General features: G+C 42.6%; 1 long non-coding RNA gene across 1 annotated transcript in view; it reads right to left on the bottom strand.

The window, feature by feature from the left end:
* Positions 1 to 25,940, bottom strand: part of LOC140393124 (uncharacterized) — a 62,005-nt gene extending 36,065 nt beyond the window's left edge. The window contains exon 1 of the long non-coding RNA XR_011935505.1: positions 25,878 to 25,940. This is a non-coding gene — a long non-coding RNA (uncharacterized lncRNA). The remainder of the gene's footprint in view (positions 1 to 25,877) is intronic.
* Between the last annotated feature and the right edge of the window lie 514 nt (positions 25,941 to 26,454).

Below are 26,454 nucleotides of genomic sequence, written 5' to 3'. Positions count from 1 at the left end.
TGACCCAGTGACAATGAAGGAACAGTGATACAGTTCCAAGTCAGAATGGCGAATGACTTGGAGATGGTGCTGCTCCCATATGTCTGCTGCCCTTGTCCTTTTAAGTGGTAGAGGTTGTGGGTTTCGAAGGTGCTGCTGAAAGAGCCTAGGTGAACTGCTTTTATAATGAGTACAGAGCAAAAAGTCAATTCTAAATCAATACAAATTATTGGCAGGTTTGCAGTGCCCAGTTTTGTGTTCCTTTTTTTCAGATGGATATAAATGCCATTGAAAGGCTGCTGAAGAAATTCACTTGGATGACACCAGGGATCAGGGTCATTACTGAATGAGAAGAGCTTGGAGGTTTTGCGTTCAGCTTCAATTGAAGAGAAATGAGTAAGAGATGATTCGATAGTTGTGCTCAAAGTTCTGAACAGTTCAGGTTAGTTATGAGAGATTCTCCAACCTTTTGTGGGTCAGTAACTGAATGGTACAAATTTAAGGTCATTCCACAAAATCAAAGGAATGGTTAGAAACATATTTTTGCACAATGTTATTTGGACGTGGAATGCTCATCAGAGACAAGTAGTGATAAGCAGAATTGGTAATGGAGTTTAAAAGGATAGTGGATAAATATTTGAAAAATTGAAAGGCTATGGAGAAGGGTAAGGAAATGGAAGTACAATGATAGCTCATTTAAATGTGGTGGACTGAATTTAGCCCTCGCGCCCGAATCAACCGGCCATTGCGAATCCTGACTGGGGCTAATGGCCCTGGAGAATCACCCCAATTGTGTTTCTTTCCTTCCCCCTTTTGCCCTTTTAGTACTTTTGTAATGCTATCAGTGCCTTCTAACATGAAGACTGATGCAAAGTATTTATTTAACTCCTCTGTCATTTCCCCATTCCCCATCATTATTTCCCCAGTCTCATTCCCTAAGCGGTCAATGTTCAGTTTGGCCTCCATCTTTCTTTTTATATATTGAAAGAAACTTTCCTGGCTGTTTTTATATTACTTGCTAGTTTACCCTCATAGTTTATCTTCTCCCTCTTTATTATTTTAGTCATCCACTGTTGATTTTTAAAACTTTCCCAATCCTCTGGCGTACCATTAATTTTTGCCACATTGTCTGTTTTTTCCCCAGTTAAATACTACCATTAACTTCCTTAGTTGACCATGGTTGATTTATCGCCTTCCTACAATCTTTCTTCCTCACTGGGATATATCTTTGTGGTGAATTATGAACTATATTCATGTGGTGTGTAGCGAAGTGAGAGCTGTGGCATTCTGTATGTTACAGGGATCCTCACCCACCAGGAGGCTCTGAGCTGGGTAGTAATTCACATGCTTCATTGCAAGCTGGTCTATCTGGTCCACTTGGGACTCGTGTTCCACTTGCAACCAGCTCCACAGACACATCTCCATTCTGCGCACCACGTTCACATCCATGATAAAAGACAGCACGAAAAATCCTCAGACTATTTGGGAATAGGATTCAAGTCAATCGTGAATGCAAGGAGTTTTGGTACAGATCCTCAACTGCTGGAGATGTCACGGATCAGCTCTAGATCAAACACAGCACATTGCATCCAACTGGAAATAAAGGGAAAAAGAACAAAATGTAAAAAGTAAACATCGATTTGAATGAAAAATAATGTGCAACATTTATACTGCACTGGCGGGCAATGTACTTGCTCTATTTTCACAGTGATGGATATTTTTAATGTGAGAAGAAACTTCTGGTATAAAGCTGACCCTCGACTGAATATCTAATCTCGAGGGTTTTCCCACTCGTGTCAGCTCTGCTTGTTTTGTGATACATTAAACAAGTCCACCTCACTTGTTCTACCTGTTCGCACAAAATCAAGAGTGCCCAGATTCTGGAAATCGGAAATAAAAACAGAAAGAGCTGGAAATATTCAGCAAGTCGGGCAGCTTCTGTGGAGAGACAAACTCAGGTGGCGGGAGGAATTCTCAGAGCATTTTGGAGGCGGGTTTGAAGGCGGGGTCTACGGGAAACAGCCAAATGAATACACCAGGCCGGTTCCCAGCACTGTTACAGGAGGCGCCCATAGAACATGCTGAGAAAGCCAGTTGCAGGGGCAGAATCAGCTGGGATTTTCCTCAGCCCTACCTACCTTCCCAGAGGTGAACAGGATCCCGGCAGTAGGCAGGACATGTCAGCTTAAAGGCAGTGAGTGCATAGCAGCAGATCCTGGCTGCTTGGTATTTAATACAAACTGCCTTGTACATTCTGAAAATTAAAGGCCGCGATTCATCCGCAGGCACAGGAGACTGCTGCCACTGTGAGTGATCAGGTCAAAGAAAAGCCTTCAATCTCATCTCCCTTGCACCTCATCTCCCTTCAACCTCATCTTCCTTCAACCTCATCTTCCTTTCCTCCCATTGATCTCTCTCGTGTCTCAGTTCCTGTAGCTGCGCTCCTAAAATAGCCACAGAGCCTGTCACACATCTCAGGTCCTGACTGGCCCTCCCCCTTCCTCAGCCCACCCGTTGTCTCTAATCGGACAGCAATCTCAGGGGTGGTGTCCTTTCTGCACTGCCTCCCATAAGATCACACTTGAATTCCTTCTCCTGCAGCCGACAGAGTTGGGATTGTCAATCATACCAGGTCCAGGTATTTTCAGGAATACCTGGAAGATTCAGCCCAATGTTTCAAGTTCACGATCGCTCATCGGGAATTTGGAAGTTCATCAACCTGAAACGTTGACACTGTTTCTCCGCTTATTCACAATCAGTGACTCTATTTTTTCTTCAAGCCTTAGGACATCAGCACACATCGACAGGCAGTTATGTGCTGTACAGTCAAAAGCCAGAGCACGCAGAATATGTGCCATGAGATGTCACTACGTACACACAGCCCTGAATAACTTGTGATATTATAATGGCTCAGATTTTGCCATTGCAGGGCCTCTAAAGTCACCTACAATTATTTAGATGTTTCCATTCACCCCTTCAGCTAAATACATTCCCCCACCAACCCGCCACAAAGTTCCTGAAAGTGTGATGCAAGGGAAACAGAGGGCGGGATTCCCCGTTTCAGAGACTAAGGACGGGATTCTCCGATTGCCGATGCCAAAATCACATTCGGCGAAAGGCCGGAGAATAACTTTTATGGCAGAATCGGGGACGGCGCCGTTTTCGGATGCTCCGCACTCTCAAAAATTCCGTAATCGCTGAGTACACCGCATGCCATTGGGACGGCCTCAGGATGTCACCCGATGCCCTCCCCGATGCTCCGCCCTCGATGGGCTGACTTCCCGACGGCATTGGTCGCGTGTCCTCTCAGTTTTCGGGGACCTCACGTATCCAGCGAGGTCGGGGAGGTGGGGAGCTATTCTGCCGGCCGGCGGTGCTTTGGCAGGGGATGGGGGGGACTGGTGGGGGTGGTGCGGGGGTGGCGAGGGGGTTTACAGGGGGGCACTATCTGGCAGGACGGGTCCACGCAGGTCACCGCCGTGCGCATGCGCGACACGGATACGGCCATTCTCCGTCCATATCTGCAGGTTATGTGGTGCGGCTGCTAACCCCCCCACCGGGCGGAGCATCGATGTGGGGCCAGCGCCGATGTTTTGGTCGTAAGACCAGACCCTTGCTCCGGACATTGCCACAAAATTGGAGAGTCCAGCCCTTAGTCTCAGAATCAGAGTATCCAGCCCTAAGTACTGACTTTGAGACTGAAATGATGGACTTCTATGACAACAAAATTGGCGCCGGTCCCAGATCAATTCATAAGTCGTTCATGGGCTAGCACTGGTGACACGTGGAACTCGAGTAATTCCAATAAAAAACGGTGTCCGATTCGCCGGGGTCGAGATTGATAATTGACAGGCTGACAAGCTGCAGCTGCATATTAGCTCTCCGCTCCCCACACACACTCATCCCAGCCAACACGATGGCAGCACGAAAGAGCAGCCCCCCCATTTGCAGACACCAAGCTGGAGACGCTATTGGATTCTATAGAGGAGAGGCAGTCTACTCTATACCCTGGGGTGGGAAGGAGGCTGTCACCTGCCGCTGTACACTGGGCCTGGGCACAAGTAGCAGTGGCCATGAGTCCCACCGCTAAGAGCGGACAGCAGTGCCGCAAGAAGCTGCACAACCTCCTCAGGGAGGCCAAGGTGAGGAAGCAGCACCGTGTTTCTGGCACTAACCCCCATCCCACACATCCGTAACCCCCTCACCCGGAGGGCGACTGGCCCCACCTGATGGCAGTGTGCGCGCTCCCACCCTACACCATGGGGACCGGTATGGTGGTTGCCCTGGCTACGGAGACCACAAGCTATCCATCCCCTGTACTGCACGGGTCCAACTGCCTAATACTTTGCCCTTTTTGTCTCCCACCTCCAGAAGAAGGCATTGCATAATAGCCAGGATATAGAGAAGACCAGAGGGGACCGGCCAATCAGTGGCACCTTACTGCAGTGGAGCAGCAGGCATTGGGCCTGGTTGGTGGGCCCGGAGAAAGGGCATTCGCCAAGGCGGAAGACAGCATCGAGCAAGCAAGTGAGCCCCCGCTGAGTTGCACAGCATGTGTGACATGGCCCGCACACAAAACCCTCACCACCTCAACACAAACCCACACCACACCCATACCACCCCCACACCAGCCCTCACATCCCCTCACTACTGTGGGGATATGCCTAGAGGCCAAATCATAGTGGGATGGTGCGAGACCTCCAACCAGCAGGTGGCAGTGCAGTCATACTATGTGGTCTCCAGACCTGGGACCTGGATATAAAGTGAGGCACATCTGGCCATCTCCAGAACAAGATTAAGAGGGTAATAGACGTACATGTAATTTGTCAGCAGATGGCATATGTTCCATAGGAGTTGCAAGACTCCACGATAACACACTCTGATTCAGATTCCATCCTACTGCATGAGACAAAATAAAAGGATTTTGGTTTGTACAGATCAAAGTGTTTGGCAAGTTCTTCATAAAAGTACAAAGGACCAAACACAACAACCACCACTACCCCAACACGTGATCCAACCATGCATCATGTTTTGTTTCTTGCAGGATCATGAGGCGGGTCCTTCTGATGTTCCCCACTGCCAACCCCAACCCTAAGCAGCTACCAGTGATGACGAGGCAACGGATTGCGGCCAGAGCCCCAAACCGCAGTCCGAGACACCAGTCCGGGGGCAACACTGACTTCCCGTCACAGCTGTCTCCAACACCCTCCACCATCCCAGAGGCACTCACCTCAGTTGGGTACGTTAGCGAAGAGGCTCCTGGGGCGCTATCTGGTGTGTACCACCCACGTGCTGTGGTACATTGGGTGGAGGTCAGAACCCTTGAGGGGCAGTGGGTCGGAGGGTGGCCTGACCCCAGGGACTAGCTGCCGCCCAGGTGGTTTTGGGCTTCTGGAAAGGGCGGTCCCATCGATAGTTGAGATGCAGATGCAGAGCCAGGGACTACATGAGGGGTTGTCAGCGAGCATCCAGCGCCTGCAGGTGCAGTTGGAGCAATCCAACCGCCTGCAGGGGCAGGAAGCGGTGCCGACAATGCGTGCCACTCAGGCCAACACTGCACGGATTACGCCCGCGGTGGAGGCTTTGGGGGCGAATGTATCGGCCATGGGTCAGCATGACAAGGCCTGGGACACTCAGTGCAGGCGGTGGCCGAGGCACTAGACAGGGCTGCCCTGTCACAGCCAGCCATGTACCAGAGCCAACTGGACATAGCAGCGACACTTCAGAGCTTAGCTCAGTCACATCGGATCATGGCTGAGGGTGTCGGCAATATTGCCCAGCCGCTGGGTGGCCTGAGCCAGTCACAGAGAAAGGTGGCACAGTCACTGGGTGATCTGGCACAGTCCCAGAGGGAGGTGGCCCAGTCCTAAAGGGATGTGGCACAGTGACTGGGTGATGTGGCACAGTTCCAGAATGAGATGGCCCACTCCCTGTGCACCACGGCCGTGAGTATTGAGACCCTGGTCAAGATGGGAGCGAGCATCCAGGACTGGCAGTGTCAGGTGGCAGGGGAGCCTCAGGGCTTCGGTCCGGTCACAGCTTCAAGGATTAGCCCGGGGGCCATCGGGTATCCAGAAGGAGGAGGAGATGACTCCCACATGGGAGGTGTCATAACCCCTCAGTGCCTTGGAATCTCCCCTCCTGTTCCTGGTGCATCTGATGGGCACCATGCCACCTGGGACACCCGAGTGACTGCCGGCCCCATCCAGGCCTGTTGCACCAGAGGATAGCCGTCAAAAGGGACCCATATCACAGGGTGGGAACCACAGCAGGCCACCTCCCCTCTTGATGTACCACCTGGGCATCCACCTAGATGTAGCGTAAGGGCCCATAGGTCCAGAAAGGTAGACAGCTGTTAAGTTGGCACGGATACAGCACACAGTATAGCGATTGGTGCTGGGGCACAAACCTGGACAGAAATGTTCAGTTTCACAATAAATGCCTGTTCACAACCAGCCTTTGTGCTCTGTCAAAAGGGTGTAGGGGATGAGTTGGGACTGGCTGAAAGGGGGGGCCCAAGGGCTTGATGAGACCGTGTGATGGAATAGCCAACTCGCATACAGGGATCGCCCGCACCCCGTAGTGAGGCAGGTAGAAATCACGGAGGGGGTTGCAAGCGGGGGGATGGGGAGGTGGTACAGTGAGGGTGGTTATGGGAGGGGGTGTTCGACTAGAGGTGGGGGTGGGATGGGTGTCCGTGCCGCTGGCCAGGCCCCCTAAGAAGGGAGTCAAAGGTTATCAGAGTTAGGTGCGGAATATGAAATTGAGGCCTGATTTTTGATCAGCTCAGATTGGTGGAGCAAGCTCGAGGGCCCAAATGTCCTACTCTTGCTTCCAATTCTGATATTCATAAAAGTACATTTTCAGAAAGCTAATGGTGAAATGGGGCAACTTGGACAGCAACTTTTGGAGTACCACAAATCTACACCTCGCAGAAACAATAGAGAAAGGCATTAGCTTCACTATTTTGACAGCAAGTGTTTCATTCACAAAGCAATTTGAAACTTGACCCATTAAACTGAAACCACTTGATTCCCATATTGGGGTAAATTTCAACTTCCCAACTTCAATGGGCCTACTCAAGCTGTAATCCTTGGGATGGCACACTGTTCCTCCTGCATCTTGCTTGATATGTTGCAGTTGAATTGGACTTGGATTGAATAGAAAGTCTAATAATTTCTAAATCATGGTTACTTCTCCTCAAGATTTGGGAGCAACATGATTTTGAACTGCAACACTTTTAACTTTTGGGCTTATGAAATTTAATTTGTGGAAACGTGACTTTGTGTGATGTTGCATGGGATTGTGGGAACCCAGCCTTACAAAGGAAAGATAAAGTTAAATCCAAAACTATGGGCGGGTTGCGGAAATCACGAAACGCGATTGTGCGGAGAATAGCCTGGACGGCAAAATCGCGGTATGTGCCAGTTTGACGCCAAACCGGGATCCTATGGCACCTGAAAATGACGTTAAAGTGTTGTTCGCCGTGTGGCATTTAAACACCGTTGGCATATCATTAGCGTGCCTGACCCTGTATTCTCCGGGGCCTCTGCGATTCACCGCCTCCACTTGGCCGAGTTCCCGACGGTGCGGTTCGTTTGTGGTCTCAGCAGTTGGGAACCCTGCGTGGTAGCTGCGGACTGTGTCCAGCACCACCACAGTCGGCCGGGAGCCGTGGTGCTGGCTGGGGTGGGGTCTTCTGCCAGGGCTGGGGGATCTGGTGGTGGGGGGTGGCCAGGGAGTGGCCAGGGGGGCAGTATTTGACAGGTTGGGTCCACGCAAGGCCGGCGCCATGTTTTGCGGCATGACCGCTATAGAGCATCGCCATGCGAACGCGCTGCCACGGACCCGGCTTTCTCCAGCCATTTTTGTCGTGGGAGCCGGGCGTTTTACCCGGCGCGGCTGCCTTCACCTCACCAGTCGCAGGATCAGTGAGAGTTCAGCACCAAATTTTGCGATCTAAAACGACAGTTCCCACGCCGGCGACAGCACCTGGCCTCCACATCGGTGAATCCAGCCCATGTTCATGCTCATAGTAAGGATGGCCACTTAAAAATGTTAGCACTTTTTGCTTAATATTATGGGAAATTATTGATGCATATGTTTCTACCTTCTATTTAAGGCATAGGTCGTGGTCAGGTTTAGAACAGATCCAGAGTTATGCAATGCATCATTTATGTTAACAGGAGATTTTTTTTTAATGCCGCAGTTTAACTGTCTCTGGGAAAGCAACACAAAATATAGATTTACAGCCAACACAACTAAAATCAACACTCCTATTTACTAAAGACTCTTAGCATCATAATCAATTGAATTGCAAAGGCATGAGCAGATTTATTGATTTTTTTTTAAATGTGTATAATTTATGGTGCATAGTTCATTTCATTGTAACATATTTCTGAAATAAACTCTGAATATAGTTGTGAAAGTCTCAATGCAAAATTTACCTTCAGATCCTGTGTCAGTTTCCTTTTGACACCTTAATCAGCGGTGAAGTACAAGATAATTATTTCTTCAAAAGGTTTACACATCCTAAATTATAACGTGTAGAGTTGAAGGGAATGTATCATTACTTGCTTTCTGCTGATGTTCATAAACCTTGTGATCTTTTTTTCCCAGCTTTATGACATTTTAGATGTGTTAATTGAATTACTATCTTGTAATACACTGATAACCTTCTTATCGTACATGTCTATTGGAGAATAATGACCATTTGGAGAATCCTATGCAAAGTTAAAGGGTTGAAACTAGGGCAGCACTGTAGCACAAGTGGATAGCACTGTGGCTCCACAGTGCCAGGGTCCCAGGTTCAATTCCCCGCTGGGTCACTGTCTGTGCTGAGTCTGCACATTCTCTCCACGTGTGCTCAGGTTTCCTCCCACAGTCCAAAGACGTGCAGGTTAGGTGGATTGACCATGATAAATTGCCCTAAGTGACCAAAAAGGTTAGGAGGGGTTATTGGGTTATGGGGACAGGGTGGAAGTGAGGGCTTAAGTGGGTCAGTGCAGACTCGATGGGCCGAATGGCCTCCTTCTGCCCTGTATGTTCTATGGATGTAAATGCTAAAAAGGAAAGCTGCACATATAGGGTAGAGGTGATATAAATATGATGCAGATGGATAGATTAACAAAGAGAGGGTTTTATTAGGCTGCACGCTTCTTGTTTGTTACTTCAATTACATTAACTGTAATGATAGTTCTATTTACTAAATCAGATGTGAAATTCAAATAAAATTAATTTTAACCATGTGTTGTTTACAGCGCGGTTCCGCTGACTGCTCCCTACAGTTGTGTGAGCACATTGCTGTAATGTGCTGAGGACAGAGAACAATGCCACCTGCTGTCCACAGCTGGTATTGGTATGTAAGGCAAGCTATGCCACTCAACTACAAGCTTTTTGGTTCAGTATTCAGGACAATAAAAGTGATAAAAATACATTTATAGTCACATTATATTTGCATTATTCAAGCTAATAAAAGGTACTGAAATTGGCTTTGAGAACGGTCTGTGTACAAGGATGATACTAATTATATTGAGGATTTATTTGACATGATAATAGTGTTGTACTAGATAATGCACATAATCTTTGACCAAAAATCTGACATCATATTTAATCTTTCACTAGATGAGTGCTGCTCAATACCATTAGTGAGTGTTCAAGCTCATTGCAAAGAGGTTTATACCTTCAGATTTGAAACTTCAAGGATTGAGGTCATCCATTTTATCTTTTGGAATACATCACCATTCTTACAATCACAACAGAATTAATTTGAACAATTATTTCATGAACATAATTCTCATCATGCAGAATTCTGTAATTGACAAAGAGTGAACATTAGTGGCGATGTATTTTGATGCGGGGCCCTGACATACTCGTGATCATTGTGAAGTTTGAAAAATAAACGACTCCAAACAGACCAAGCTGACAGCCCTGGGATTCCATTCATTCCTTGGTTATATTTCAATATAATGAATACACAAGCGTTCAGTGTTAAGGACTCCTTTGTGATTTTAAGTGCCTCCAGTAGTCTAAGTGTTAAATTTGTAAAATATAACAGAAAAGAGATCTGCCTGAAACACCGCACATTAGTGTCACAAACAGTTTATCCCATCAGCCATGTTACTTAATGCAGTTATCAATAGAAATAGAGAACGCCTGGTGTAAGAACAATTAGAGCAGTCCACAGTGACACATATTACAGATATCTGAGCCATGCAAATAAAGTGCTTGCAAATCTAGATGCACAACATGCACCAGGTCCTACATCACTGGTAGTTTGGACTGGACAAAGCCCTACGAGGGGAATTCACACCTTACGGTGCTTTTCCCCTCATTCAATTCATAGGAGAGTTGTGACAGCCTGAGGGCGCATCCGTCAGAAAGCCAAAGCTTACATTTAAATGGCAAGCCGGCTGCAAACCTCTTTACCCAGTCGCATTTGCGCGTCACTCAAAATTAAGACTTCATTCAGATTAACTACGCCTCTGCTGTGTTTTCCTATTTATTTGAATCAAAGCGGGCCACGTTGGGAAGTAGCACAGCCCTATTTTTACTTCATGTGTTCTTAATTAAAGGGGCCATGTAATCATTTAAGAAATTTGTGTCAGACAGAAATTTGATGCGTGCAAACACAAGACTCTTTCGGGAGTATCCGACATGACAGTGGAAGTGGAGTCCACCAAACCATTTGTGAGAACAGTTGCTGCTGTTAGGTTGGCCACACTTGAATCGGACCCGCACATTTACAGCAATCAATTCCTGCCCGGCCATATTTTCTTAAAGAATGACACAGGCCTTTTAAGATGCTAAAATTGAATTTACTGGTCTTCACAGGATGTAGTAAATCATATTTTTTGTCGTTAGGAAATAAATAATACATTCTCAGCTAAAAGCGAGGTAATTAAGAAATTTTAACAGAAGGGGCTCAACTTTAGTTGCATATTTATACACGTGCAAGTTATTTTATGATCGGTAAAATTATTTTCTGCACGGTTGTTAGTAAATTTACTGATAATATAAAAAAGCTAAGCATCCACCGCATCTTTCATTTGATGCATTCTCGGGGTTGAAAAAAATATACAAATACTGTTGTGAGAAGTTCACTCTGTAAAGGGCTGTTTGATTCATAACAGGGCAATTTTGTTAAATAATAAGAACCTAATACATAAGACAAGTGATTTTAGTTTGTCATATCTGTCAACCTTCAGTGGCGGAGAGATTTGCGAGGAAAATTCATGAGAGAGTGGCACATCACAATTGAGCACATCAGCAAAATGATTGTAAAGTGCATCAGGTTGATTGACAGCATACTTTTTCACATTACTGCCCAGGCATTATGCACAGTTTGTTAAGTTCAGGAGTTTGGTGCAGTCTCAAAGCAGAGACCAGAAAGAAGTGCGAGAATACAATTTGGGGGAGAATATTGCAGATTTTTGAAGTCTTGTTGAGTTATAATGGGATTCAGCTTAGTGTTGCCTGCACTGTGCTAATGATTATCTTCCTTAGTCTGCTTAAAGCAACTTAAATCATGATTGAGACACAGCTTATGCAACTGAAGCTGTACTCACCTAAATGTCAGGAAACGTATTTCACATATGCTTGAGGTGTGTGCAAATGGGTGCTGGAGTCACTCCAACACAAATTAAACCGGAATAAAGTTGCTCTATGGTAAATACCAGCACCGTTTATTTTCTTATAGTATTAATTTGTCAGCTCACTTCCTGCCCTCTGCTGATACTTTCTATACACACTGAAAAGACAAAACATCAAATTATTCGGTTCCTGCTTGTGGTTCAAAAACTGTTTAGATTTTGCACTAACTATTTAAGGCTGTACTAAATAGTCAATGTTTCTGGTCTAATGCTAACAGTTTTGAGCAATGAAATGTCATTACAAATTTCTGAATATGCATTTTTACCATGCGTATATGTATAAATTTTAGCAGGATTAATATTATGACTTTCCAGTATTCAATAACGTGGGGAATTACAGAAATGAAATAAATTATTTTGTTTTAGCCTCTCCCTGTCCCTTCCCACGAGCAAAATATCCACATTGCATGTTGGTAAAATTAGCCATTTAGTTCTCAGTGGTTAATGGCGATTGCATGTTATTCTTCACTCAAAATGACTTTGATTGACATTCTGAATAAATAACAGTTAATAATGAAGTAAGAACGTTCAATATTTTACATATATCTATCCCATGCACTCCTTATTAGAAATTCCCATGTTTCAACTGTTATATTTGAAGAGGACAATGTCTAAATATTTAAGAGAGTGGGAGAGATGAAATAATATGGGCTGTGGATGTGTGAGATTCCAGAGGGACAAAGGAATCCCACAGACCCAGTAGAGTAAGTGATGAATTCCTACAGGTAGAGAGTTTCCACGCACCAGGACGTGTGGGATTTTCAGCATAACTGCCATCCACCAATTGCTTTTGCTTGCCTCCATTTTCTCCCTAACTTGAAAATATTAATGCAAACTGGTCAGATTACTGACACTAATTCATACACTAAGCCAGCACTGTCACTGGCTTAGATTAACAGCGATTAAAGGGGAAACACTGCATGAGAGATAATTGCAAGGTGTAAGGAATAGAAAAAAATGCCGGATGTTTATTTTACATGCAGGGCATGAATGGAGGCACTGTAATTTGACTGAATGTTTTCAGTAACATCGTTATTTGTTAGACTTGTTTTAGGAACAGTTATAGCACTTGGAGATTGAAAGTCTTTAAAATCTACCCCCAATTATCTTATGCAAACTGTTTTTAGAATTTATTAATTTTTTTATGTCTTCCTTACTCTACAGGAATATGAAGTACATTTATTGAATAGAGGAATAGCAACATATGCAAATAAGTAACAAGGCTAAAAGTGGCAGTAGATCTGACATGGGCAGTAATAGATGGTTTAGTGTTCATGAGTTTTAATTCCCCCAATGGCTCATCTTGGGAAAAATAAACCATTCAGTACATATGCAAATATTTTGTGGAATTATTTTAAATATGGTACAGCAATTATGATACTTGTAGTTTTCTTAATTTAGACTAGGATACACACCTGATATATTTACTTTCTATTTACCTTCAATTCATTACTCAAAATAATTTTGCAAACACTATTTAAATTTATTATGTGATGAGGAAAATGCTACTGTGACACAATATACAGAAAATTAAGTGCCCTGAGGGTTAATACAGTCAAGAAGTAAAGAAGTGTTTTGGACATGTACACAACATGTGTTTTACTGCTATGATTAAATGAGTGGACTGGGACTAAATACATATGGGCTTTGAATTGCCTCAATTTAGATTAATATGATTTGAAAACTTTCTACCAAATTAGACATTGAAAGGTTAGATTTTGTGAAAGACAATACACAGGCCAGCTACAGTATTACAATCTACAATGATTCCTGCAAAACACCAAATCATTTTTTTGCAATGACATCCTTAAAAGAACAGCTGGCCTTTAAATAGCTAAAACATATAACGTTGGAACTAGTTGTGAATAATGGAAAAAAACTGAGAGACAATGACCCTATCTGATAAAACATGTTCCGAAAGTGGAACTTATCCCTTGGGAGAGCTGTGCACGTCCACCCAATCGCCCTCACGCCACCCCCCTAGCTTTATCCTACGTCCCCCATTCACCGTCACCCACGACAGTGGCAACAATTGCCTATCGTACGAAACAAAAGTCAATATTTATCGAACATTAACTCACAATTGTGAGCGAACGCGTCAGAAAAGAATTTTCACAGATTCAGGAAACATTAAAGAGGTAAAATCAACATCCTGAGACAGGAGACAGGCAAGCCTTTGACACCAACTTGGTGAAGAAACGTACGAGAGAAACCTTTAGACAGGAAAAGCCTGGTGTGGGGTCAGGACAAGAGGGACACAAAACCAAGGCAAAGGAGAGCAGGACTTTCTAAGCCCCATCACTGCCAATGAGCTTTCCCTTTTCATGGGGATTTAGTCCTCAAGAGTTTAAATTTGCTGAACTGTACTAAAAACTGCACTGGAATCTAACAGTAATTGTGTTACAGTAGAAGCCTGCTAATGGGTACTCTGTTAATATGAATGTTCATTTAAAGGGAACATTTGCTCAGGCACCAATTAATTCCCCATACATTCTACAGTGTTTGCTCAATAGGAATGATTGGATAAAGGAAATGTTTTTCTTGCCACAGGGGTGTTCCTGTAACGAGGCTTGTACAGTTCAGGAAATGATTTTGAATCATTGATAAAATATAATCTGCAAGTTATATCAAATTTTATAGTATTTGTTTCTAATAAAACTGTACCTTTTAAAAACACTTCATAATTTGAGCTTCATTAAGGCAAATTCTGAAAATGACAAATAGCCAGTGTTTTCCCCAGTTCCCTTTTGAAAAACAGCTTTTGTTTTATTTTAGAAAGACCAGTTTTATTTCACCCATTTTGAAAATGATTCTTGGCAGAAATTTCTCATGAAGTGAATCGGCAGATTGCTGCAAATGTGGTCATCAGAAATAGGAAACAGTGATATGGCCTGTAGAGTAAAAACTGTTCAAAGGTGGCTATATATTGCAAAGGTTAGTGTTCCCAGACATTACACCACTGTTAGTAGCTTGTTACTGGAAACTAGATGTAAGTACTAATGATTGGACTCGGGAACAATGGAACTAAATTAGAAACAGGCTGCCATTAATAAAACCGAAAATAAAACTCTATTTCTGCACATTTTTAAAAAATGCGTGGTGCTCTCAGAGGTCCTTTCATTTTAACCAAATCAGGGGAAACTTGTCTTCAATGCGGTGAGGCAGATGGAACAATAAATCACGGAAGCCATCGACTGCCTGCAGTGTGCTCACCGCAGCTGTCACTTTTTTGTCTCTTTGGTTTTAGCTGACATGGTTTTAGGTCCACTGTGAACCAATCTGGACTTTTTTTTACAGTCATATCCATCAAAATGGCTAGTAACCATCAACCTACTGCAGCGATCGATTCGTCCAGTTATTCTCACGCATAGCCAATGCTGTGCTCTCTAGGTGAGACATGGGAGAAGCACCTCATTTTAGCTTTTGCCTGAAGCTACAGCTGTGATTTCAGAGCAATCTTTGCCAACGTTATTAAAGTTGCATTATGATGAAGATCAAGCAACACAGGCTGCTTGCTCTGTGACAACCCCCACTCATCCCTCCAAAATAAATACAAGCAGCATTAAGCATCTTGCACAGTATACCGCGGCACTGGCTTCAAACTTTACTCTTGCAAAGTAAAGAAGTGGATTTTTACATAACCTTAGCTGTCGCTACAAAGGTCAGTTCTTGACCATCAGTTATCATTTCTATCCAGCTGGTGGCGCTCTGGTGTCAGTAATTCCAGAGTTGCTGCAGCTCAAATATAATGACATGTACTGTGTGCCAAGCCAACACAGGAAAAAGATATAACTCTCCAAATTAAAAACCTGAATTAAAACCTGCTGTTTCCTCTTCAATAATGTGAAATGTGATTTCAACAACCAAGAAGTCTGCAAAATATAAATGTCACCTGTTTTTAGTGATGTAAATCCCTGAAGTGGATTGTTACTCATTTTATACAGTTTTCTTTCCACCTTGTAACGGAAGTTAAAGTGTGTCCAGTTTCACGGTAACAACCATTAAAACAGATTCTGAATATCAGAGCAATTAAGCTATCCCACTCAAAATGTTTTGCTTCAAGGGAGCTTGAAAACATTTTAGTAGCTTCCATTAATACATCATGTCCTGCTTAAAAACTACATTTCAACAAAGATTTTGAAACAAATGCTGCCGAATGACTGGCATATTTTGCATGGATTAAATTTTGTATTTTGTTTTAAATTTGCTCATGAGATGCATTTATTGTCCATCCAAAGTTTGGAGTCATGTGTAGGCCAGACCAGGTAAGGACAACAGATTTCCTTCCCTCAAGGACATTAGTGAACCTGATGCGTTTTAAAAAGAATTTAGAGCACCCAGTTCATTTTTTTCAATTAAGGGGCAATTTTGCATGGTCAATCCACCTATCCTGCACATCTTTGGGTTGTGGGGGTGAAACCCACGCAAACAGGGGGAGAATGTGCAAACTCCACAGTCAGTGACCCAGAGCCATGATCGAACCTGGGACCTTGGTGCCGTGAGGCAGCAGTGCTAACCACTGTGCTGCCCTCCAGATGCATTTTTAACAACAATTGTTTCATGGTCATCATTAAACTGGTAATTCCAGAATTTTATTGCATTTAAATTTCACCATCTGCCATGGGTGGGATTCGAACCCGGGTCCCCAGAGCATTACCCTGAGTCTTTGGATTACAAGTCCAGCAACAATATCACTACGCCACTGCCTCCCGTCCTGAAATGGTAAAGCATATTTAGAATTCTGTATCTGAAATTCTAGATAAACTTTAGATGACAATGCATCCTAATTTCCTCGCTCATCATTTGTGTATTTTCAACAGTTTAATGGGTTGAGTTCCATTAACGGCAAACTGCTTCCAGCAACAACAACAAAAAGCTAAGTCACCCAGGTGTCATTTTTCTGGAAGCGATGAAGTCACAGCTTTGGGAAGTGTTGTACTTTCTGGCAGCGAATATGTGACACTTTTCTTTGTAAAATCCGTGACACATTTTCAAATATCAGAAGATGCCTGTGCAGCTCAGGGGAGTCCTTCACTGTGAGTGAAATGTAAGGTCACAGACACGCCTTGCTGTTTGCAAAAGTTGCAGAGCTGTTGTGTTTTGGAGGTTAGCAAACTGAACACAAAGGACTGTGCAGCGTTTTCTCTTACTCTCTGAAATGAATGACAGGAGGAAGATTTTCCTTCTGGACAGTGTCTACCTCAGGGTCTCAAAATTCTGCCCCTTGGCAAAAACTGAGATAAAATTACCAATGTAAATATGGAACCGCTGAGATTTTCAATAGGCAAAGAAAAGGCAATTTTGGCCATTCTTTCACCTGGAAGATAGATCTTATCTTTTTACACTCAGCTTAGAGGCCCCTTAATGCCTCAGAAAACTTATTTTAAACTGGATAAAAAGGAGTTGAAAGTAAGATATTAACTTTCAGGTTGTGAATAGAAGCTCAGCTTAGCCTTTAGATGCTCAAGAACCATCTATTCCGAGGGTGAAATCCAATAGTATCATAGCAAGCAAAGTCAGCTAATTAGTGGCAAACAGATGAGAGCCCATTCATAACAGGCTATGGTTGGGATGATGAATGTTGCTATGCATCTTGTAACATTTACAAGGATACTGAGAAGGCAGGCAGGGTGTGATAACATGGCAGGAAGCAGAAGAATGATTCATTCCTTCATAGCCTGCCCCATGTTCCATGGATCACTAACCTGTCCTAAAGTCCCATAAAGTTCTAGTCAAAGATGACATTGTTCATCCCACTCATGAATGTTTCTGAAAGGCTAGAACAGCATGCAAAACAAGGTCCACTTATTGTCTCTTAAACTAAACTCTAACCTGATATTTCCAGGCCACTCTTACCTCTGTACCTCTATAAGCCTGGCCTTTCTTTAAAAATAGTGCCACATGAGATCTGAAGACAATATCCCTAGTCAAACAAAAATGTAATAGATGCGTTACGACAAAAATTCTGTGCATTTACCTCCCAGCTTTAGCTTTCTGTTTTTAATGTGCCTGCTCTGTCATTCTGTCAAAACTTTTATTAGCAATTGCAGATGTCCCTGTGCTGTTATAATGCATTGGTGTTCAATGTACTCCATTGATGTAGTATAAGGAAATAAAGAAGAATGAAAATGGTTTTAAATTAAATTAAATGTTGGAATGTTTACTAAGAAACATGACATTTCTAAAACGAATGTGGGAGTAAAGGTTTTTGATTTCTGCACATATTTATTGAAAGCATTTAATTTTATGATCAGTAAAATATACAGTGGAAGAGAAAGTTACACATTTTAAAGCAGACTAACTCAGGAAGGAATGTCACAGGAACCGGTGTCCCATCTTGCAATAAAACACCATAATCTTCTTAACAGCAGAATGCCTGTATATCAAGTTTCCTTTAAACATAAAGTTTTGCGAGTTTGAAATTATGGTTTTGGCAGCACAACACAGTGCGTGTTAATCCACAAAACTGGCAGGCTGCACTGTATTAAGAGTAAAGATTAAAGGATTATAATCTCCGAATCCTGTATTTTGTATTTTTTTTTGTCCCAGCAATATCTCGTCAGCTTCTAATGGAATTATTGCTCTGTTATCTGCAGGGCTTCAGGAGCCCAGTTTGGCTTTTAAAAAAAAACTACCTTTCTGATTCTTGCCTCATGCCTCTTCACATGACAGACCTCTGTGTCACATCAGCATGTTTCTCCAACTTGTCCTATTTTGCAGTTACCAAGCTGAGGCATTGTTTCAAGCAGGAGGTGACATGTTAATGGCTTAATAGTATAATCTCACAAATAATAATATGCTGTCACATTGTCTGAAGCAAAATGTTTGCAAGAAAAGTGGTAATGTACGATGACAGTAATTTGAATAAAAATGAATTTACTGCTGTTGTCTCATTTGCAGTAAATTTTCACATCTTTCATGCACAACTGGTGCTCCATGACCTCATCTCATTATTGTGTTCTCCGTGGCTGATGAATGCTTCAAAGCGAAAAGCAGGCAAATGAAACAGAAACCTGCAGCTTAATAACTGATTTCAGAAGTTCGCACTGTGGTTTAGATGAATCTCACTTCATTTGTTCAGGAGACAGATGTGGTGTCAATCTGACTGTTTAATTAATACGAGCTCAAAGTGCCTATTAAAAATCAGCCGCTATCTGATATGATTATATTTTGACAATTTGCAATTTTTTAAATTAAAATGTGTTTTAAAAAAATAGCCTTCTTGTACAGCACTTAAAGAACTCAAAAGACTCTGGACTCAATTTGAGCTTCTTTGCGCTTGGATGCAGTAATGCTTCAGCATACGGTGGTAATATTTCACATCCTCTTTAACCGATGTTAATCAGCAAATGCATGCCTTTAGTCATACCGGAGTATTTTCTTGTAAAGGGGATACTAGGTTTCCCACTAGTGCCACAGATAAAATCTCTGGAGCAGGGTGATATTGTAACTGATGCATGGATTAAACCACCCCTGCTCACAGAGGGCTAAAAGATCAGTAATTATACTACATCCACTCCCATCTTCTGCGAGGCTTGCATTGGCTCAATGTATTCTAGTCCAAAAGTGTCTTACTATGAAGTTGTGTACGATTACGTTCTTGCAAAAGTACAGCAGAGCCTGCTTGTGATTTTTATCCTTGCCTTTGTGAGCAGGCATTAGTTACAAAGCCCTGCATGAGCTTTTAATGAGAATTTCATTACTTTCTGATGGAGTGAAAGTGAAAACAGCTTTAAGACTAGTGTCTAAAAAGCCACACTATGAGTATACATACATCAACACATCCAAATGTATTGAGATTGTGGGGTTGATTTTCCACTCAATTGCAAAGCAATTTCCACTGCTGTCTTTGGCAAAAATGAAGAGTTTGCATCTGCACTAGTGTCCATGATAATTTGTCTATGCCAGGCAGCGCAATGGTGGCTGGACAGAATATCATAGAATATCATAGAATTTACAGTGCAGAAGGAGGCCATTCGGCCCATCGAGTCTGCACCGGCTTTTGGAAAGAGCACCCTACCCAAGGTCAACACCTCCACCCTATCCCCATAACCCAGTAACCCCACCCAACACTAAGGGCAATTTTGGATACGAAGGGCAATTTATCATGGCCAATCCACCTAACCTGCACATCCTTGGACTGTGGGAAGAAACCGGAGCACCCGGAGGAAACCCACGCACACACGGGGAGGACGTGCAGACTCCGCACAGACAGTGACCCAAGCCGGAATCGAACCTGGGACCCTGGAGCTGTGAAGCAATTGTGCTATCCACAATGCTACCGTGCTGCCCCTAAGGAGCGGGTGGGTCTTTCTTTCACTGAAGGTCACTGTTACTTGAACCCTGTGCTTTGATTTTCAAATAATCATTATCAGCTAAGACCAGTTTGAAGTAGCTCGGTCGATTTCTGCCCAGATTCCAATATATGCCATGTCGAGAGTTGTGCCCAGCAGTGTGAGATTGCTCAATCAGATCTGAAGTTTATGTAAAAATAAATAAATTGAGACCAAGTGGCCCTCGTTTTGAAGAAGCAAAATCTCATCTTATTTGCAAATTACGTGCACGTAAAATGGTAACTGAAGAAAAACAATTGTTCTGCAGCCATGTGGGCCACACATATGTGTGCTTGTCACTTATTAACACTTTCTATCGCTATACTGGAAAAAGGCTGACTAAGAAGGAATGATAATATTTTTCTGGATTGGAACCACTTGCCATTCTTCTTGTGTGAAGACATTTGGGGTGTGAAATTCCGGCCATGCTGCACTGGAAAAGCATCTTGCTGTGACGCAATGTGGTCATTGAAAGCCAGGAGACCCCGCTCCTGGGATCTACCCGGCTCGCAATGCCTCGCGAGATTCAAAGCAATCTTGCGACACGTTGTAAGGGGACTCCTGCCCACAATGGGCGGGATCATTTTTTAGAAAATCTGCATATTAGAATGAGGGCCTTACTTTAATGTACAGATTCCCTGAGGCTTCTGGATTCAACCCCTTTGCCTCCGGGACTTTGGGTGAGCGCTGTTTGGCACTGGTCCCCACAAACGAGGACCAGATGGAGCGGCACTTGTGGAGGTCGAAGGGGATTGGAGGCCCCCAGCTTCATGCCATTGGGGCAGGTGGTGCCCTGGCATGTCTGGTGCCACCTGTAAACTAGCAGTGCCACCCTGCAGTGCCAACTGGATGCCAGCCTGGCACTCAAAGGTGCCCAGGTGGCACAGGCAGGGGCACTGCCAGGTTGGTACTGCCAAGCTGGCATTTTCTGCACATGTGTGATTGGGCCTGGGTTGCCTGCATTGGGTGTTGGGGTAGCGGTGTTGCGCTGGAACATGTTGCGTTTGGGAGGAGAGGTCGGGGATTATTTTTGGTGCCTCATTGGGCCCTGACTAGCTACAATGGGGAGTTCTGGCAAGCAGAGCTCCCCATTGTAAAAAACAGGGCCATGTGTGGCCACGGCCGTGCATTCCCCCTTTAGTCCCCTTATTCCAAGCAAGTCATGTTGAATAACCATGTGTTTCTCGGCACTGCGCGCCAGGAAACACACGGCTAAACGCGCTTGCCCAGGGACTTTGTTCTCTTTTCGGAATTTCGTGCCCTTGGACTTTTCTGCCAGTACCTACATGTCAGTTCGACTCACTCAGTTCTCTCCTCAGATGGTCATGGGTTGCAAGGCTCTTCCAGGAGCTGAGTACATAATCTATTTTAGTGCAGTATTGAGGAGGCAATACATTGGAAGATGTGTTACCTTTCAGGTGAAGCATTAAATTGTGATTCTGCCTGTTTGGATAGATTTAAAAGATCTTGTGACATAATTTGAAGCTCTCTAGGTGCCCCAGTCATCGTGCCTCCAATCTATCAACTCTCTAAGGCCAAGGAGCTGATCAGACATTGCACTTACTGTACGTGAGGGGTGGGGTTTTGTGATACACAACATGGCTTTATGTTTATTTGCATAGCAGAATTCCCTGAGGATATGATAAAGAGCTGTATGGATACAAGTTCTTCAATTAAGTGTATGAATGTGTGTCCTCGGACCATAAAGGAGTAAAAAATGAAGGAACTTGAAATCATGGCAGAGAAGTTTCCTTGTGAAAATGAAATGAAGTCTTACACACAACAGGAGATTTCTCTAGCTAAGGTGATGTAGGATCCTGGGGATAATTGCCAATTGGCAGTCAGGTTGCCATCAACATTTTGATTATCATAATAGCGTTAGGTTGGCATATTGTCCGCTAGAGCTGTAATAACTGACCGATAGTCTGCTTATTCAGTGTAAAATTTGAAGTTTAGTGGCGTTAATTACCTGCTGGTCCTGACTTTCCAACGCTGAATGAGATCTATTATCATGAGAAACTTGGAACTTCCCCTAACACCACTTGAGCTAACTATTTTTCCTTGCTATGTCCCTCTGTGACCAGATGCAGAGTGTTGGCCTCAACATAGCAGGACTCCCATATTGGCTATCAACAATTAGCTCTGTTTCACTTCAACAACAAAACTGGTTTCCAACCTTTGCGCCATCACTGAACTACGCACTCATCCATCTGCCAGAACTGTGCATTTTTGCTTCTGGTGTTAAACTACTGAATACTTCCATTGGTAAATTAAAGTCCTTAAATTAAAGCCTTCATGCCACAAATGGAAAGTGTCTATTCATCTTACCCATGCAGATGTTAAATGCCCATGCCCCGCCCACCTAAAAATTGACTTACAAACATTTTGTCCCTGTGGCGATTATATTAAGCTGCACCAGGTATCATAACAGAATGAAAAAGGTTACAAAAAATGCAGTGTTCTTTTCATACTGATGGATTTGCAACTTGTAGGGCCTTCTCAGTGTTTTCACAAGAGTACCAATGCCTTCATGAACATCCTTCGAAAAATTGTAATGCCTGCACTAATTAAGATCTGTTTGCCCATTTCTATTTGAAGCTAGAGAAATGAGAATGCTTATGGCAGAAATATAGAATGGCCTCAGTATTTGGAAGATCTTTTTTAACAGGGAGTGGATCAGGGATGGGATGGAGAAAAATTGCCCCTTTAACTGCGAACAGGTTGTGTTGCTTTTGTCTCCGTACTGCAGTGTGAAAATGGTGCCATTCATGTGAAGGCTTAGCAGAAGGCCTTAAACACATACATTCATCTTATGGCAATTACACGATCATGTGAAATGTGATCTTTCTAGCACGCAGTACGAAGTAGCTTGCATTATGTTGCTGACTCCAATAAATGTGCATTTAGAATCCAGTTCCTTAACTCTATATTATTTTTGTGAATTATACCATAAACAAATAATTGTAAGTGTTACAGAGACTCATACACTGTTCTCTATTTGTGAGGGGTTATTAGGCATCAGCTATTGGGTTTTGACTGTAGACTTCATAAAATTTGGATATTTATGAAGTTAACACAGAAAATAAGATCCCGATCCCTCAGGCAAGTAGACAAGCCTCCCCAAATCCCTAGGAAAATCAGACTCATTCCCCTACTATATCGCTAGGGAACATGGATACGGATCAGATGTTCTCCTTCCATTGGTTCCACTGGGGCTTGGATGCCTTCCACATTAGACCTCCAGGAATATACAGTCCATTTAAAAAAGGAAGTATCCGATCTATGTAGCTGCATTAATGAGAGGGGCACAGAAAATAAATAAAATTGCCCAACACCACTTAATCATCACTATTTGCATCACGAGATGCAAGAATCAAACTGATCTGTTTGAATAGACAAAAAATGGCCCAATTAGCATTCACTACTAAGAGTTTTACAGAATGCATATTACAATAAAACTAGATATTGTAATGAAGGGTTACTGAAAGCCAAAGATATTATCATGTTAGTGAAAACTAAAAAGGGGTAAATGCATATCTGTGTTGAGGGAATTCAACATATTATTTTCCAGTGAAGTTAATTTTCTCTTTCGCTACTTTGGCCAGCTGTATATTAGACTTTAAAAAAATTTAACATAACTTTTCACAAAGGTTAAACTGTATTTGTTTTCAAGCATAGCCATACTCCTTCTTTTAACTGCAATATTGAAGAGCTGAAGGGATATATGCTTTGTTTAGAAATGAAATACTGGGATCTTATTTTTCTCACATTTCTACAAGTAAATCACTTTCCTGTAGTTTCACAAGGTAAATGTAAGTAAAACAAGTTCCAGATGTGATGTCGGCTATATCTACGGATGAGGTTTATGTGTGACTCTCGAGGGCTGCGCAGTTCAATTTCCCTTCAGTTAACAGATAAGTCCTTGTGAAAATGGAGATTGCTGAGAATATAGTTGCATGTGTGAATCAGTTATTGTGGTTGGGTGTGTGAATGAACAAGTGATTACAAAAGAGTCTGTGTACGTGAAAATAACCAAGCAATGTAAATGGATCTAATGGAGCTGGACATTGAATGGTGGGATCTAACAGTACAGCTTCAGTTTTTAACAGAAATGAAAGCAATGTTTTGCAAATCTAACATTTAAATTCCTGTTGCAAAAATTACTCAAGCAAATTATATCATCTAAAATGTTTATAAAATTAAAATTATTTCCCAATTAAAGTCCTTTAATACATTTTCAGGCTGCAAATATGTAATGCACAGCTTTATCTTTGTATACCCCCCCCCTCCACACCCCCCCCCCCCCCCCCCCCCCCACACACACACACACACACACACACATCAGTTGAAACATTTTTGGAGTTACTTGATTGACAGCATTCAAGTCAATCTACTTGGATAATCAAAGTCAGAAAACTCCTAGCAACAGCATCTCCTCAATGGCTAACTGCACTGTCAATCAAAAGCTGCTGCATCTGTCAACTTAGGTTAAATAGTGTGTTTTTTCCCCTCAAAGGGTCTGAAAATTGTTAAGACTTGAGAGCTGTTTCAAATTGATTTTGAATATTTAAGGTACTTCTATGACAATGTCACGTTGATGTGACTTACATTGATTACCTCTGAGATTTATTAAAGGAGTTTCTGATTTTTGTATTCCCTTTCCAGGATACAGATCTTGTTCAATATTCATTTACTCTGGCAAATTTTACAATTCAAATACACTTCAGCTAGAATATGACTTAATACATATAGCATATCCAAATGGACTAAAATAATCTACACTTTTAATAAGCAGAATTATAATGGATGTCCTTTGGCATTGCTCATGATGAATTAGGTTGAAATGAGGAAATAATAAGTACAAGCCGAAATATCAGTTCAACTCAGCACTGATCTCAGGAAAGCCCAGCAAAAGAAACTGATCTGCCAAATGGGAATAAAGTGAAAAAAGAGACAGAGCAGAGGATAAAACATGCTTCCTTCAGTAAGGCAACTTTACCAGCACTGTGAATTTCAATGGCATATTTTTGCTCTTAGTTTTTAACAATGACTATTTACCATTAAGCATTTGACTGATAACACCGCATGATCAGCACCAACCAATCAGAAAACCAGCAAGGAAGATACATTCATTCACACAGGCCCTTTGCTAATGTTCTTGTCTTCCCTCCATTAAAAGGGGCCTCTAAGAATGTGGCAATGGGATGAATTCAAAGCCCCATTTACCGACAATTTTCACACAAATAACAGAGTTGGTAAGGTGAGAAGACCTTTCCAAGTGACTCGATAAAAAATTGTTAAATATCTCCACAAATGGTAACCCACTGCTGGCGACACGAGGCTGTGATGAAGCCTTTGGCCTTATTTTCCACCAGATGCAGCACTCACATTTGCTACAAAGCAACATAGTTTGTTCTAGCATCACATCACAAATAGTACATTTGGGCCCCATACGGCACGCTGTGAAAATCATCAAAGTTTGGATTTCTGAATTCTGTTTTTGACGAACATGCATCTTTAACAACAGTGGCGAACGTAGCTTGTGCTGATGCTGTAAGTCTCCCAAGATGCTGGGAGCTGCAGTTCACTGCGCATCACCATAAGCAGGCTGCTAGCAAAACAGACGCCTTTTCCTGAATAAAAAAAAATTGCTATTGCGGTGATGGTCTGCAAGCTGAAAGCCAACGCCTTGGGACACCAGTTCATGACAAAACCCGCAATATATGGACCATTGAACAAACTTATGGTGTATTCGAGTTCCATGTAGAATAATTGATTCTACTGCACAAAAAAAATCTAGAAATAAAAGATATACTGGCAACTTCATTTTTCAATCATTTTGATTTCTTATGAGATATTAATGAATATTCCTGAAGGACACCAACAACCAAACATATCTTATTATAGGACTTACATGTACAGATAGTGCCAGTAACTCTCCTCTCCGTACATAGATTCAGTTATGAGCAGCTTCGTAGCTTTTTCAGTCTCCAAGCACAGCATATTAGCAGGAAATGAACATTATTCCCTTGAAATCTGCTAAGTCTTTGGCTGCTTCTTTCTAGCAATTACATGCGCTACATAAAATTGATGCTGTTGAGGTTAAGATTTCTAACAACAAAACTGTATTTATAAAAAAAAGAACCTTTCTAAATTTCACAAAGGCACTAAAGCTGTCCAAATTATTCTTTTTAAGCCATTTTAACCTCTGTTCCTTTTAAACCAAGAGGAATGGTTCTCCATTCAGTGTAGAAAAAAATGTATTTTCATATGAAAAGATTCTGCACCTTTTGATGAATTCAACAATTAGAACTGGAAGGCATGGGCAGAATAAACAAATAAAGTAAAAATATTATTCAGTTTTACTGTGACTGGGTAAGGCTTGAATCCATCCCCTGTACTTAGAATTCAAAATGTTAACTATACATATTGTACCATAATATCCAGGTCTGGCTTGTTATGCATGTTTACTCAGTAATACATAGTTTCAA

Source organism: Scyliorhinus torazame, chromosome 16 (genome assembly GCF_047496885.1).
Source record: "Scyliorhinus torazame isolate Kashiwa2021f chromosome 16, sScyTor2.1, whole genome shotgun sequence".
NCBI lineage: Eukaryota > Metazoa > Chordata > Chondrichthyes > Carcharhiniformes > Scyliorhinidae > Scyliorhinus > Scyliorhinus torazame.
Note: the sequence above shows the minus strand (reverse complement) of the source record. Positions and strands in the feature narration are given on the sequence as shown.